This window comes from Pteropus medius, unplaced genomic scaffold, assembly GCF_902729225.1.
Source record: "Pteropus medius unplaced genomic scaffold, Ma_sr-lr_union100, whole genome shotgun sequence".
Taxonomy (NCBI): Eukaryota; Metazoa; Chordata; class Mammalia; order Chiroptera; family Pteropodidae; genus Pteropus; species Pteropus medius.
In genome coordinates this window covers 525,074-540,209 of record NW_024353907.1, presented here as the reverse complement: position 1 = coordinate 540,209, position 15,136 = coordinate 525,074, and the positions used below count along the sequence as shown (strand labels likewise).

Sequence of the window (15,136 nt, the reverse complement as noted above, 5' to 3'; positions counted from 1 at the left end):
AGAAAGGACACATATAAACAAAATCAGGGATGAAAGAGGAAAAATTATGAAAGACAATGCAGAAAAACAAAGGATCACACAAGAATACTAAGAGAAAGTATATAACACCAAATTTAGTAACTTAGAAAAAATGAACTAGTACTTACAAAGATACAAACTTCCTAGACTGAATCAAGAAAAACTGAAAAATCTAAATAGAGCGATCAGCAGTATGGAAATCGAAATGGTGATCAAAAACCTACCAAAAAGTAAAAGTCCAGGACCAGATGATTTCAGCAGTGAATTCTACCAAATGGTCAAAGAGGATTTAATAACTACTCTCCTCAAACTCTTCCAAAAAATCAAAGAGTTGGCAATCCCTCCCAACTGATTTTATGAGGTCAATATTACCCTGATACCAAAACTTGGTAAAGATAACACAAAAAAAGAAAACTACACACCAATATCTCTCATGAACACAGGTGCAAAAATCCTGAACAAACTAGCAAACCTAATAGAGCAACATATTAAAAACATTATACACCACAATCAAGTGGGCTTTATCCCAGAGGCACAGGGATGGTTCAACATACAGAAATCGAATAATGTTATATACCACATAAACAAATTAAAAAATAAGAATCATATGACCATATCAATAGATGCAGAAAAGGCCTTTGACAAGATACAGCATCCATTTATGATCAAAACACTTAATAAAATTGGTATAGTAGGAAAATACCTTAATAAAATAAAGTCCATATATAACACACCCTCAGCCAACCTTATACCTAATGGTGAAAAACTAAAAACCTTCCCTATAAGATCAGGAATAAGGCAAGGCTGTCCACTATAGCCACTGTTATTCAATATATCATTGCAGGTCCTAGCGAGTGCAATAAGGCAAGAGAAAGATATAAAAGGCATCCAAACAGGAAACAAAGAAGTCAAACTATCACTATTTGCGGATGACGTAATTCTCTACATAAAAAACCCTAAAGACTCCACATGAACACTACTAGAAACAATTAGCAAATACAGTAAAGTTTCTAGATACAAAATCAACGTTCAAAAATCCATAGCGTTCCTATTTTCTAATAACAAAGTTTCAGAAAAAGAAGTGAAAGAAATATTTCCCTTTGCAATTGCAACAAAAAAATAAAATACCTAGGAATAAATCTAATGAAACATGTGAAGGACTTATAAAATGAAAACTATAAGACCCTATTAAAAGAAATCGAAGAAGATATAAAGAAATGGAAAGACATTCGTGTTCTTGGATTGAAAGAATCAACAACATAGTTAAAATGACTATATTACCTAAAGCATTGTACAGATGTAATGCAATCCCCATCAAAATCCCAGTGGCATTTTTTAAAGAAATTGAACAAAAAATCATCACATTAGTACGGAAGCACAAAAGACCTCGGGTTGCCAAAGCCATTCTGAGAAAAAAGAACGAGGCTGGAGGCACACCTGCCCGACTTTAAATTATAATACAGAGCGACAGTAGTCAAAATGGCATGGCATTGGCAGAAAAACAGACACACAGACCAGTGGAATAGAATTGAGAGTCCAGAAGTAAACCTATACTTCTATGGACAAATAATTTTTGACAAAAAAGACAAAAACAAACTGTGGAGAAAGGAAAGCCTCTTCAAAAAATGGTGCTGGGAAACTGGAAAGCCACCTGCAAAAGAATGAACTACACTGTTTTCTATCACCACACACCAAAGTTAACTGAAAATAGAATGAGGACCTGAGTATAAGACAGGAAACAATAAAATGCATACAAGAAAACATAGGAACTAAACTCAAGGGCCTTGGACTTAAAGAGGTTTTTATGAATTTGACCTCAAAGGCAAGGATAGTGAAAGTAAAAATAAATGAATGAGACTACATCAAACTTAAAAGCTTCTGCACAGCTAAAAAAAATAATCATCAACAAGGTAAAGAGACAATCATCTGAATGGGAAAATATATTTGCACAGAACGCCTCCGATAAGGGCCTAATATCCAAAATATACTCATAGAACTCAATAACAACAAAAAACAAATGATCCAATCAAAAATGGGAAGAGGACCTGAACAGACACTTCTCCCTAGAGGACATACAAATGGCCAATAAATATATGAAAAGATGCTCAAGATCACTAGCTATTAGGGAAATGCAAATCAAAACCACAATGAGATATCATCTCAAACCTGTCAGAATAGCTATAATCGATAGGACAAGTAATAACAAATGCTGGAGAGGATGCGGAAAAAAAGGAACCTTCATACGCTGCTGGTGGGACTGCAAATTGGTACAGCCACTGTGGAAAACAGTATGGAGTTTCCTCATAAAAACTTAAAATTGATCTACCATATGATCCAGAAATCCCTTTACTGGGTATTTACCCCAAAGACTTGAAATCTCATACCGAAAAAATATTTGCATACCGATGTTCATAGCAGCATTATTCACAGTGGCCAGGACATGGAAACAACCAAAGTGTCCTATGATATATGATTAGATAAAGAAGCTGAGGTACATGTATACAATGAAATATTACTCAGCCTTAAAAAGAGATGAAATACTGCCATTTGCGACAACATGGATGGACCTTGAAATAATCATGCTAAGTGAAATAAGCCAGACAGAAAACATTGAAAATCACATGATATCAGTTATATGTGGGATATAAAACTAAAAGCAACAAATGAACTGGACAAACAGAGACTAATGGAAATGGACAATAGAGTATTGTTTACCAGAGGGTAGAGGAAAGGAGGTACATGGGGTCAAATATATGGTGACAGAAGGAATTCTAACTATGAGAGGTGAATACACAATGTTAAAATATTAACCTGAAACTTACCGAATTTTGTTATTCAATGTCACCATTAAATAAAATTTGTTTATTTATTAAAAAACAAAAAACAAATGAAACCCCATTAACAACAGACGACAGTAGGAAGCTAGACTGCTGAAACATCATGAATGCCAAATTGGAGTACTTAAGCAATCAGGAAAGTAGGAAAGAGATGAAACATCAGGAAATGTGCAAGAAAGATGTGAGGCTCATATTGAAAGGTCAAAGATTATAGCTACAACATGGAGATGGGTCAGTGAACATTTCCTACATCTTGTCTAAGTCTTAATATAATGAGATTGGGTTTAGGAACTAAAAAAACATATCAAGGGTCAAAGGGAAAGGAAACAGCTCAGTGAGCACATTCTATGCTTAATAGGTTAAAAGAGAATTAAATATGCAGCCTAATTCCCTAGGTATACCAAGCACTGGCTTGTCTAGAGGTAAGACTAAGACTGAACATCAAAGTCTCTTAATGATCACAAAGCAGAATCGAAGCAGTGAGGCAAGAAAAGAAAGACATTAGGGAGGGGACTGGAGTTTACAAATTATGACTAACCCAAGTTTTTCAATTGCATTCTTATTGTTTTATCTAATTATACAAGTAATGTATAAATACATTCTTGTAAACATTTCAAACAATAAAAATGTATCTAGGAAAAATACTAAAATATTCTTTATACCTGCTTATCCCCAGTCAGGTTTGTGTGTAAATATTTAAATGCACACGTTCGTGCTTCTGTTATTTTTTTTTCCTAATAAAAATAGGATCATGCTCTTTATATTGATCTGCAACTTGGGTGTTTTGTTTGTTTGCTAGTTTTGTAGTTTCGTACATAATTGGACATCTTGGACACGTTTTCATATCAGCCCATATAGATTCTTTTATTTTGCCTAATCACTGCATAGTATTCCATAATATAAATGTGACTTTACTTAACCTTTCTCTTAATGGAAATTTAAGTCCTTTCCAGCTTTTCCTCTATTATGAAGAACTGCTATTCTCATTATCTTTGAAAGCCTGTTGCAATATTTCTTTAGAAAGCATTGCAAAAATAGGATTTCTGAGTCAATAGGTATATGCATGTGCTAGATATTTTGTTTCTTGCTGAAGACCCACTCTCCATCCTTTAGCTCCTTGTTCCTTACCTGAGGAGACTGACTCATATAGACTGTAACTGTTGCCTTTCTTGCCTCTGGCTTCTGGTTGAGTTTACTACTGGGAGATGCTGACAGGAGATTGCAAGAAGGGAGGACAGTGAATTTGAGGTAGTTATTTCTCCCAGAACTCTTCCTGCCAGCATATTCTTCTACCAAAATATGGCTATGTCCTTCTACTAAAGGCCAAATTTCCTGGAAGAATGTCCCTCCGTATGGCTCCAAGTTCTGTTCACCACTCCCTCCTCTTGCCCTCTCAGTCCTAGGATGGTAATGTTCCTTGCTCTGGTCAGCCTCAGGTATTGTTCTACTCCTTTTTGGTTTCCCTAAATATTTATTGCATGTGCTAAATACCTTGTTGGAAAGTGCCATCTGTTTTGTGCCAGGACACTAATGAATACCATGCATTTTAAATTTTGGTACATATTCCTAAATTGTCTACCAAAAAGCTATTGTCAGGTTTCCTCCTACCAACAACACATGAAAGTACCTAGTTAACCCACTTTGTGCATACTGCTTGAGGGTTATTGTATAAACAAGAGCTTAAAAAAATGGTTTGAGTCTATGGCCATGGCAACCTGAACAAGCCCAATCCCGTCTGATCTCATAAGCTAAGCAAGGTCGGGCCTGGTTAGTACTTGGATGGGAGACCACCTGGAAAGACCAGGTGCTGTAGACATAAAAAATAAAAAATAAGGGATTTTAAGCTGACAAGATCTTTACAATCTGTGAGGTCAACCAAAGGTTACCTCGCCTAAAAAAAAAATGGTTTGAAAGTCAATGACGTGCACGACAATGGTCAATTCATCATGATAGAAAAAAGGTCAGAGCTGCTCAAGATTTCCCTCTCTCTGTATTGTTAAAGAACAATTGTAGAGCTGACCACGGACCTTCAGGCAAGATATCTATGTGTCTTTAGCTCTTGAATCAAAAGTTTCTCTTTAAACTCCAGTGCATCATTCCTATGACTATTGGCAGACTCGTCGACCTCACAGATTTCAAGGACCTTGTCAGCTTACAATCCCTTATTTTTATTTTTATCTTTTTACGCCTACAGCACCTGGTCTTCCTAGGTGGTCCCCCATCCAAGTACTAACCAGGCCCGACCCTGCTTAGCTTCTGAGATCAGACAGGATCGGGCTTGTTCAGGATGGCATGGCCATAGACATGGCCAACATATATTAAACAGAGGTATTACGGAGCCAGAAGAAACATCTTTCTTGGCATCAGTTGCCGGTTTCATGTGTTGTCTTAATTACAAATTTCCACAGGAATCTCAAGAAAGACTGAATAGGCAACATAATCAGTAGTGCCTGTTTTAGGGAGTATTCCTCAGATAATCCTGGAAATAGAGCAAACTGTGATGGACCCACAAACTGTCAAATCTCAAAATTGGTAGTATTTGGAGTTCTCTCCAACTAGGCTTCCTATCTTCAACTTTTCCAAGTGCTTTTTCTCACAACAAACAATCAACAAATCTTCATAGCTGGTAATTGCAAATTAGACTGTGGAGGTTAAAACAAAATTCAAGAAGAAATGTTCTCTAAAATCTTAATGAAGCTGCCGAAGGTATGTTTCTCAGCCATTGTAGAGAAATGAATGGCACTGAGACCCTGTGTGTATAGCCATTTTATCTGGCAGCTTTACAGTTTTAGTCTCTTCTCTTAGACTCCCTATTAATGCAGAATTTTTCCTCATTCTCTACTTAACTGGAGTCTAAAGTCAAGAATCTCATCTTGCAGAATTCTAATTTGTCTTCATTATATCCTCACTTCATTATATCCCCACTGTCAGACCATGATAATCTTTTTCTCTAGTTTTTACAATTCCCTACAATCTATTTATATGTATAAGTTAACATTACATAAAGAATTTTTTGAATCAGACTTACTGGAAGAAAAGAATTTCCCTTTATAAAGATTCTTATTGGCCTAATACACTTTTTTTTCTGTATTTAAAAAGCTATGAGAGGAGGGCAATGTCTAACCCTCAGTTTCCAACAGAAAAACACTGTCACTTAGCTGTTCAAATAGCTGCTTCAGTTCCACGCCTTATTTGTGGTAGGAACAGTGATGGATCAGGCAGCAAGTTTTGTTTACTTAAGGTAAAATGGCAGATCTTATCGCAATAATGCAATGGTATTAGTTTCATTTATAAAGGTGACACTATTGACCTACCACAAGGAGTGTGCGTGCCTTGATTTGTTTTTTCCCATATTGGACTGAAGCATCCACAGTCCCCTGTTCACATTTCCTTATGGTCAAAAGTCAGCAAGATGGATGACAGAGGCTACAAAAAAAAATTATTCCATTTGGTTAGATCTCATAGCTGACAAGTGCCACCCTATGCTACTATCATAATAATTATTAAGCACCAATAATGTGCTAGGCACTAAGCTTTGTACCTTACAAATAATGACTCCTTTAATTCTCATTCAACTCTAAAAGATAAGTACTATTATTATCCATGTTTTATTGAGGCACAATGGGGAGATTTATAACTTCCCCAAGGTCACACAACTAATAGATGGCAGCATCAGAATTTGAATCCAAATGTCTTAGGTCTGATTCACCAGAAGCAGATCCTGAGATAAGATTCGAGTGTAAGTAATTCATTAAGCAAATAGTGCCAGGAGAAATGAGTAAGAGAGTGAGGGAAGCAGTATGTATCTGTTTTTTTATTGCTACATAAAAAAAATACCTCAAAAGTTAGTGGCTTAAAGTAACAACAAACATTTATTATCTCATACATTTTTTTGAGGAGTGGGAAGTCAGGAGTGGTTAATCTGAGTAGTTTTGACTCAGGGTCACTCATGAGGTTGCAGTCATGATGTCATCTGGAGCTACAGTCAACTCAAGGCTTGATGGGAGCTGGTGATCTACTCCCATGATGATTCACTCATGTGAATGGCAAATTTGTTTTGGCTATTGGTGAGAGGACTCAGCTCCGTGCCACGTGGACCTCTTCATGGAGTTACTTGAGTGTCTGTCTCACATTTAAGGCTTTCCTTAAAGAGGACACCCTAAGAGAGAGCAAGGTGGAAGCCACAATGATTTTTATGAACTAGCCTTGGAAGTCACACACCATCATTTCCACCATTGGTTTCATAAGTGACCCTATTCAATGTGGAGAGAACTACACAAGGGCATGAATATCAGGGTATGGCAGTCATTGGGGGGCATTTTGGAGGCTGGCTATAACACAGAATAATAAGTGGTAAAAGCCAAGAAAAGATAAGACTTCAGGCAAAGTCCCTGCCTCAGCCTATCTTGTAGTGAAATCAGAAGTGTTCATTACACTTCAAAGTTTACCTCACCCCAGGGAAAGGGATCTAGGCTTTCACAGTTCTCACAACAGGAAAGTATTGGCATGGTATGTGAATTCCCAGGCATTGCTGGCTTTCGATGCAAAGGGAAAAGCTCCAGTAACTCAAAAGATAGTACTGGGAAGAAGGTCATAGATGTTAGCTGTTTAAAGCACACGGAAGCCGAGTATGGGTTCAAAGATTCAGTAAATGGAAAAAAGGAAAACTAAGTGTGGCCCTAACAATGTCTTCTATTTCAGGTATGTCCTACTCTAGAATTCTTATTTTTAAATGCTTCCTATCTTATAACATTTGGCTTTTGGCTTTGTCAAGATCATCTGATTTGCAACTATGATCAAAATAATGAACAGCTCTGTCAATTATACCTCAATAAGAAGAGAATAAAAGCCCTCTAAATAAAGCATTTTTTAGACCAGAAAAAATTAAATGCATACCTTTTACATACCTCTCTAGAGAGAAATTTGACTTTCTAAAAGTCTCAATTGATAGAATGTTGATAGTCAATATTCTATCAATCTTTGTTACACACACACACACATACACACACTCGCACTCAAATATGTATATATGTGTACATATATTATATGTGTCTAATCTATATAAATTCATATATATTATTTATTATATATAACCGTATTATTATATAGTTTTGAGTTCAGTCGCAGAGAAAAGTTCAGTAGACAAAATTTGCTTTTGGCGAAATTTGTTCTTTCTTTTTTTTCTCCTTTGGTCTCCTTATCCTAACTTCTCACCAATTATTTATTCTATGTCTACCTCTAGGTCTGAGCCAACTTCCAACTAATCCCAACATATTATGTTCCAGGTCGAATAATATTCTAATACATAACCCCTTCCAAGGACAACTACTTTCAAAGTAGGAACTCTTGAATATATAATATATATAATTATAATTATACAAATATATATATGTGTGTGTGTATATATATATATATATACATATATATATATATGTATATATATATATATATATGTATGTATGTAGATGCTGCAACTATTCTAGAAATTAGTTAGAATATTATATCTGTTAGTGTTAGAGAAATTTGGTCTTAGCAAACCCCAGCCTGAGCTCACCAAAATTGATAAGTCATCTATAACGTTTCAGTGTACAATAAACACACACTGAGGAGGCCAAAGAATGAAAGTAAGTGATGTAATAGCTGAAAGTAAGAGAAATAATATGAGGAATCCCAGAACTCTCACCCTCAAACTGCATAGAGTAAAACATAGAGTTCTCCAAAATCAGTCTTCTTTTTCCTTTTCCTCTTTTCGTATTTTCCTCCTTAGTGTTTGTGGTGGAGACACAAAGAGCAATCCTGTAATGATTTGGCTTTGTCAAGGGAAACTTAAATTCATTAAAAGTAATTTACTCATGCATCCACACAGTTTAAAAATTGGCTGTTGAGACTTTGATATATACTTTTCTTGTGCTTACTTCAGTAGTTGAGCTCTGGTTCTCTTTTATAATTCACAGTATCTTTTTTATATTTGTTAAGCTGTTTTGATATAGCATAGAGCATGCCTACAGTACTCTCACAATAATAATGCCAAGTTGTCCTCAGATTTACTCTGAAATTAATTAAATTCAAATTGAAATAGTAATTAATGCTAAAGTTCTTTTCTCTGTTTTCAGCAAGCTGGCATCTGTTTCCATGGAAATGGGCTGTGGCTGCAAACTGCAGTAAAAATAATCAGGGATCACTTATCAATTTTGCTGAACTCAGGCTGGGACTTGCTAGGGCTGAATTTCTCTAACATCAAGCAGATAAGGGAGCCCAACTAATTTCTAGAATTAAGGGTGTTTTTCACAACAAGAAACAAAATGAAAAACCAAAAATTAGTTATCTAAGGTAAGGAATATTAACTAACGACGGCTTATCCAGACATTTAACTGCAGCATCTAAGATACTTGTCCAGTTCCTCTTTCCATAATTTTGTTTTAGGTTGATTTGTGTTATAGAAGTTACCTATTCAAATTTTCACCAGGCAGGAGGATTTTTTAATCATTTGAAGTCTTGTCAAATCAGTAATAATTTAACATTTCCAATATGCTTCATTTCTCACATTTGCTATTTAATTCAACAAATTTTTATTAAATGATCTAAATTCTAGGCCAGTAATCTTCAAATTATATAAGAATTTCCTGTCGATTTTATTTAAAATTCAGAATTTTAGACTTTACCCCTAGAGAGTCTGATTTAGTGCACTCAATGTGGGGCCCAGCACCATAAATTTTAACAGCCTCTAATCTCCTCTCTGAAGGTGATTTTCATCTCAGTGGTCCTCAAAACACTAGAAATTAGAAAACACACTCCCCTAGAACTTTTGTTAGGAGTTGAGAATGAAATAGAACAATAAAGAAATAATTATTGATAAATTAATAAATGAAATCTGTGCCTCAAAAATTTAACAATATATGTGGAAAATGTACCCAAAACACATTACAACACATAGTACTAAAATGCCTGGTACTCTAGGAACAGCCAGAGCCTCCATATTAAAAGGAGACCTCGTGCCTTTCTCTACTTCTGCTCAAAATTACATCGCAACTTTGTTAGTAATTAAACATAATTAATATAAATTAGAGGAATAGCTGAAACATGTTCATGGGTATTAGGGGTCATCATTAGCTCAGGCAAAGTGGGAAGAAAAAGAAAATTTTGAAAGTAAGGAATGAAAGGAAAAGTAGACCCTCCACTCAAGGGAAGGACAGAACAATCCTAAGGTAAGTGAGAAAGAAAAGGAACACGATCTAGCAAGAGTGGATTGCTGGAGGTGAAGACACCCAGATGCACAAGTACAGAGAGAATTAGCTAATCTACCTCTATCAGCCCCTATATTTTGGATTTTCCTAACTATTAGTATATTAAGTCAAGAACCTCAAAAGTAGATCATAAGATGAGGATTCAAATGCAAAAAGAAATATTAAGGAATATTTCCCAGGAGAAACCATGAAGAGCATGGAAGAAGCAGGTCATGGAAGAGGAAGAAACCAAGCAAGGGTATAATACTAGGTAATATCCTATAGAGGGTAAATTCAGCATGATCCTAAAGGGAAAATCTATAGAGTAAGTTGTGCCTCAGAGTTGTTGCCACAAAAAACAAATGAGCTGGGCTTTTATACTCCCATACTCATTATTCATTGGCTAAGGGCGGCCATGAGCTAACATGTACTCACAAGTACTTCCAGCTCTCAGACATGCAAATAGAGCCTCCTGTAGCCCAAGGTCAGGCCTCTAAAAAAGAAGGCTAGGTGTTGAGTTTTGAAGGCTAAAACATACCAAAGCCAAAGGAGGGTGACCCAAAAAAGATAAAAGGGCCCTGAGATTTCAGCAGAGCACCAACAATATCTGCTACAGTTATCTAAATGCTTAGAACAGACTATAATAAATGCACTGAATTCTAATGAGCTGGATTCTGAAATATGAGGATTACTGAACACATCAGGGCTTCATGACTTGGAGGAATAGGGCATCACTGCAAGTGGAAGCCAGTAGCAAGTATCTTAAAGTGTTATGAGTATAGCAATGTACCATGTGCAGAGCAAACAAAAAGGAGGAAATGAACAACTTTGGTGGTGGTGCATGTGCAGTGGACATGCAGTGGCCAAGGGAGGCATTCTGCAAGGGGTATTGTCTAAGCTGGAGTTTCAAGAGTAGACAGGAAACTTCTGGACAAGATGTGGAATTAAGCCCATATTGTCAGGCACTCCATTTGTTCCAAAAAATTGCATGACTGATAAACCAAAACAAAATTAGCTATAGCCATGCTTGTAAACAAAATATATATCTCCATAGATCAGAAATTGAACAGAAATACAAAATGGTGACTAAGACTTAGGCCACAGACCTAGTAGGCTTGCTGGGCTCTGGGACCAGAAGTAGGCTATGATGGCTAAAAGTTCGCCTCCTGTAGGGTAAAGGGACAAAAATAAGAAAATAGAGTCAGATTGTTCAATACAAATGTATAGAAATACAGTAGAATTTTGTATACTTATCTCGTATCATAAAAATTTCATGAATATTTTTATAAGCTCAAATTTTTTTTAGTGAATTACTTACAATTTTCTATGTATAAGAGCCTGTCATTTGTGAATAAAAATAGTTTTACTTCTTTCTTTCTTTTTCTTAATTAATTGCTCTGGCTAGAACCTCTAGTACAATGTTAAATAGAAGTTCCATTTTTACTATGATGTGTCTGTAGATCTCTTTGTGTTTATCCTGTTTGAAGCTTATTAAGCTTTCCTGGATGTGTAAATTAATGTTTTTCAATAATTTTCCAGCCATAATTTCTGCAAATATTTTCTGCACTTTTCTTTCCTTCTGATACTCTCACTATGCCTATGTTTCTGTGCTTAATACTGTCTCACACTTCTCTGAGGCTCTTTTCATTTTTCTTCTCTTTGCTTTTTGTTCTTTAGATTTCATAATCTCTGTTAATTTGTCTTCAAGTTCAATATTTATTTCTTCTGCCATTTCAAATCAACTATTGATCTCCATAGTATAATTTTCATTTCAGTTATCATACTTCTTATTGTACACTAGAATTTCCACTTAGATCTTTTTCATAATGTCTATTTCTTTATTGATATTCTCTATTTGATTTGACATGATCATTATGTCACTTCATTTCTTTAATTATAGTTTCATTTAGTTTTTTAATTAATTAATTGATTAATTAATTAATTAATTAATTTTTTATGATGACTTGATTAATGAAACCCAGTAAATTTCAGCTGTACACTTTAAAAGTAAGGCATATATATGTTTACACTGTGTGTTCACCTCCCATAGTTAGATTTCTGTCACCACATATCTGACCAACTTTATCCCATCTACCTACACGCTCCCCTCTAGTAATCACTGTCTATTCTCTATGACCATGAGTCTCTGTCCTGTTCATTTGTTGAGCATCTTTTTATATATATGTTGGCTATATGTATGTCCTCTAGGTAAAAATGTCTGTTTAAGTCCTCTGCCCATCTTTAGATGGGATTGTTTGCTTTTCTGTTATTGAGTTGTATGAGTTCTTTGTGTATTTTAGATATCAGGCCCTTATGAAAAGCATTGCTTTCAAATGTATTTTCTCATTTGGATGGTTGTCTCTTTACCTCGTTGATGGTATCTTTTGCTGAGCAGAAGTTTGCTTGTTTCTTTTTTAATTCTTCACTTTTTTTATTTACAAGTTTATTTATTTATTCAGTTATTTACCTTAACAGTACGGCATATATATGTATTTACACTGTCTGCTCACTTCTTATAGTTAGATTTCTTTCTGTCACCACATATTTGACCACTTTTATACCATCTACCTCCTCTGTGTTCCCTCTGCACTCTAGTAAATAATAGTCTATTGTCCATGTCTATAAGTCTCTGTTCGTTTGTCCTGTTCATTTGTTGCTTTTAGGTTTATATCCACATATAAGTGATATCATGTGATTTTCAACTTCTGTCTGGCTTATTTTGCTTAGCATGATTATCTTGAGGTCCATCCATGTTGTAGCAAATGGCAATATTTCACCTCTCCCTATGGCTGAGTAATATTCCACTGAATATATGAACCACAGCTTCTTTATCCAATCATAGGACATTTCAGTTACTTCCATGTCCTGGCCAATGCAAATAATGCTTCCATGTCCTGGCCACTGTGAATAATGCTGCTATGAACATCACTGTGCAATTTTTTGGAAATTAGTTTTTAATTCTTTGGGGTAAAACCGAGTAGAAGGAAGGCTGGATCATATGGTACATCCATTCTTAGTTTTTTTGAGGAACTCAAATACTGTTTTCCATAGCGGCTGTACCAATTTGCAGTCTCACCAGTAGCGTATGTGGGTTCCTGTTTCTCTGCATCTTATCTAACATTTGTTATTACTTGTCCTATTGATTATAGCTATTATGACAGGTTTGAGATGGTATCTCATTGTGGTTTTGATTTGCACTTCCCTTATAGCTAGCAATGTTGAGCATCTTTTCATATATTTGTTGGCCATTTGTATGTCCTGTAGGAAGAAGTCTCTGTTCAAGTCCTCTGTTCATTTTTTGATTGGATCGTTTTGTTTTTTTGTTGTTGTTGTTGTCGTTGCTGTTATAGAGTTGTATGAGTTCTTTGTATATTTTGGATATTAGGTCCTTATTGCTTGCAAATATATTTTCCTATTTGAATGGTTCTCGCTTTAACTTGATGATATGTTTAGCTGTGCAGAAGCTTTTTAGTTTGATATAGTTCCATTCATTTATTTTTGCTTTTGCTTCCCTTGCATTTGAGGTCAAATTCATAAAACCCTCTTTAAGTCCAAGGTCCTTGAGCTTAGTTCCTATGTTTTCTTCTATGTATTTTATTGTTTCAGGTCTTTTATTCAGGTCCTTAATCCATTTTGAGTTAATTTTGGTGTGTGGTGATAAACAACAGTCTAGTTCATTCTTTTCCAAGTGGCTTGCCAGTTTTCCCAGCACCATTTATTAAAGAGGCTTTCCTTTCTCCACTGTATGTTTTTGGCTATTTTGACAAAAATCATTTGCCCATATAAATATGGGTTTACTTCTGGACTCTCGATTCTGTTCCACTGGTCTGTGTGTCTGTGTTTCTGCCAATGCCATGCCGTTTTGATTATTATCGCTTTGTATTATAATTTGAAGTGATGCCTCCAGCCTCGTTCTTTTTCTCAGGATGGCTTTGGCAACCTGGGGTCTTTTGTGCTTCCATACTAATGTGATGATTTTTTGTTCAATTTCTTTAAAAAAATGCCACTGGGATTTTGATGGAGATTGCATTACATCTGTTCAATGCTTTAGGTAATATGGTCATTTTAACTATGTTGATTCTTTCAATCCAAGAACACAAATGTCTTTCTTTATATCTTCTTTGATTTCTTTTAATAGGGTCTTATATTTTTCATTTTATAGGTCCTTCACATGTTTCATTAAATTTATTCCTAGATATTTTTTTTTGTTGTTGCAATTGCAAAGGGAATTATTTCTTTCACTTCTTTTTCTGAAACTTTGTTATTAGAAAATAGGAACGCTATAGATTTTTGAATGTTGATTTTGTATCCAGAAAATTTACTGTATTTGCTTATTGATTCTAGTAGTGTTCTTGTGGAGTCTTTAGGGTTTTCTATATAGAGAAACATGTCATCAACAAATTGTGACAGTTTGACTTCTTTGTTTCCTATTTGGATGTCTTTTATATCTTTCTCTTGTCTGATTGCACTTGTTAGGATTTCCAATGTTATATTGAATAATAGCGGTGATAGTGAATAGCTTTGCCTTGTTCCTGATCTTAGAGGGAAGGATTTTAGTTTTTCACCATTAAGTATAAAGTTAGCTGAGAGCGTGTCATATATGGCCTTTATTACATGAAGTTACTTTTCTTTATTACCGATTTTGTTAAGTGTTTTGATCATAAATGGATGCTGTATCTTGTCAAAGTCTTTTTCTGCATCTATTGATATGATCATATGATTCTTATTTTTCAGTTTGTTTATGTTGAAACATTCCTGTGCCACTAGGATGAAGCTTACTTGTTTGTGGTGTAATATCTTTTTCCTATGTTGTATTCAGTTCTCTAAAAACTTATTTAGGATTTTTGCATCTGCGTTCATGAGAGATATTAGTCTGTAGTTTTCTTTTTTGTGTGCTATCTTTACTAGGTTCTGATATCAGGGTAATATTGGCCTCACAAAATAAGTTAAGAAGTATTCATTTTTTGGAAGAATTTGAGGAGAATGGTTCTTAAATCCTCTTTGAATGTTTGGTAGAATTCACTAGTGAAGGCATCTGATCCTGGACTTTACATTTTA

At 35.1% G+C, this 15,136-nt stretch overlaps 2 pseudogenes; one reads left to right on the top strand and one right to left on the bottom strand.

The window, feature by feature from the left end:
* Positions 1-4,552: 4,552 nt before the first annotated feature.
* LOC120593702 (uncharacterized) lies at positions 4,553-4,671 on the top strand (annotated as a pseudogene).
* Positions 4,672-5,040: 369 nt separating this feature from the next.
* LOC120593688 (uncharacterized) lies at positions 5,041-5,159 on the bottom strand (annotated as a pseudogene).
* Positions 5,160-15,136: the final 9,977 nt, after the last annotated feature.